Here is a 2,108-nt window from a genome sequence, read left to right as displayed (position 1 = left end):
AAAATGAAGTGGCAGACTCAGTATAGTTCCTATTTGACACGTGTATGCATTACTGAAACCACTGCAACATTAATTGATAACTATGCTGGCAATCTTGATTGCAGTGCCAAGGACTAACTGGCCTGAACTCTCTTCACCCCTACTAATGTGCGTTTTTAAATAGGCTCAAGTGTGCTTGTGTAGTAGGAGAGTGTGTTTGAGCCTGCCCCTCTGACTAGATTACTCCTAAAATCGCAACCATCTGTGTTTCTTCACAGCAGATTCTTTTATTTTTAAAAAACATGAATTCTCCCTATGGTGAAATGTTTTGTCTGTCTTTTGAAAAACCGTCAAATAATATAAAGCATTAAGTTGCTGCTAGTTATCACCCACAGGGAGAAGTAATAGACCCAACCCCCTACTTTATTCTCTCCTTGGCATTTAATTTAGAAGCATCAGTATGCTCTTTTTTATTTATTTTTTTCTTACTATAAGTTGTTTATTGTAAGATAATTTACAAATATCTTGCTGTCTTTAGTAATTTTAACAATGGACCAATAATTTCTCTCACCAGGACAGCAGTAAGCGAAAAACAAAATCAGCTGGCTGGATTTTCCTCCTTTACCTCTTATCTGAGGATGAAACTTGGTTTTCACTAATCCAGAGCTGCAGCATCAGAGATTATTTCAATCAGCTCCTTTGTGATGACAGCTTGGCTGGTGTAATTGAAAGTCAAAGTCAATTCGTCAATCATCTCAGAAACATTCTTGCTCACATTGTCCGTGGCCGTCATCCTGGCACTTTGCTCACTCTTGGTGGATTCCAGGAGAACAGTAGATGATGTTGGCCAAGTTGTATTCCTGGTAATACTGCAGCATGTCAGCATCAATGTCATCATAGACACTCATGCTCTCAGCACTTGCATTGGTATTAAGGGAAAAGATTGGCTTTTCTTCTGTCTTGTAGGAGATGGCAACCCTGAATCAATTAAAGATGGTAGACTTTCATCAAATTCATATCCAGAATTTAATTATTCCAGATCAATGACTGACGCATCTCCAAAAGTAGGGAGTTTTCTTCCCACTTCTTTGAATGTCACCAGAAACTGGTCAGAACGAGTTTTATGAAGTATATCCCTAATTTTATCACCAATTCTAACAATCTTAACTTATTTCCCTGCTGCTGTGAACATAGCCACCTCACTTTTCATCTGTTGAGCAACTGAAGAATGGGAGCACCACAAAGCCCTCTATCTGAGGACACAACAATAAGGAGGTGTTTCTTCTTGTCTTCAGGCACCTTTACATCAGCCTTTTCTTACAGAGCCAAAGATCCTGTTCCATGCACTCAAGCTGGTTTCAGCTCTCTCCTGGCTCAGGCATATTTTTCTTCATAGACAAGCTAATTTTCTGGGGGTTTTTTTGATTGACTTCAGTTGCCTGGTAATATCTTTCAAAGTTGCCATATTTCAAACTTGGATCCATTGTAGCTGCACGGCCCAGGCCGAGACCCCAGTGATGCTTGCCCAAGAAAAGGAGGTGGTAGTGACCCTGCTGAAGCAGCATCAATGGGCTTTTAAATGTATGAGAATTTGCATCATAATTACTCATAATTAAATACTACTGAAATAATTGTTTTACAATGTAGTTAATATTTGCCATTCAAAAAATTGTTGCTTTCTCTGTTAGTGTCGGAAATAAAAGAAGCCCAGTCACCCCTCCCTAGTTGGTAGTGGATGAATAAGAGAAGAAAGGAAAGGGTTGATCCTCACAAGTGTCACAGAGTGAGGAGAACAGCTTCTTTTTCCTCACTAACGGGTCACGATGGTATGCGATCTGTATCATGATTTAGCCCCAATCATGCCAGCAATAAGATTTTAGCCAGGTGGAAGAAAGAATCAGACTTTTATTTTTTTATTTTTAATTTTTAAAAAAATATATCTTTATTGATTTTAGAGAGAGGAAAGGAGAGGGAGAGAGAGAGATAGAAGCATCAATGATGAGAGGCATTGATTGGCCACCTCCTGCATGCCCCCGACTGGGGATTGAGCCCGCAACCCAGGCATGTGCCCTGACTGGGAATCGAACCCCGATTGCCTGGACCCTAGGTCGACGCTCAACTGCTGCACC

At 40.3% G+C, this 2,108-nt stretch overlaps 1 pseudogene; it reads right to left on the bottom strand.

Annotated features, from left to right (window-relative positions):
- Positions 1-634: 634 nt before the first annotated feature.
- On the bottom strand, positions 635-1,823 carry LOC107523787 (ATP synthase F(1) complex subunit gamma, mitochondrial pseudogene; annotated as a pseudogene).
- Positions 1,824-2,108: the final 285 nt, after the last annotated feature.

The sequence above is a fragment of the Miniopterus natalensis genome, chromosome 8, assembly GCF_054644295.1.
Source record: "Miniopterus natalensis isolate mMinNat1 chromosome 8, mMinNat1.hap1, whole genome shotgun sequence".
Taxonomy (NCBI): Eukaryota; Metazoa; Chordata; class Mammalia; order Chiroptera; family Miniopteridae; genus Miniopterus; species Miniopterus natalensis.
The sequence above is the reverse complement of the archived record's forward strand: the minus strand, read 5'-3'. Positions and strand labels throughout refer to the sequence as shown.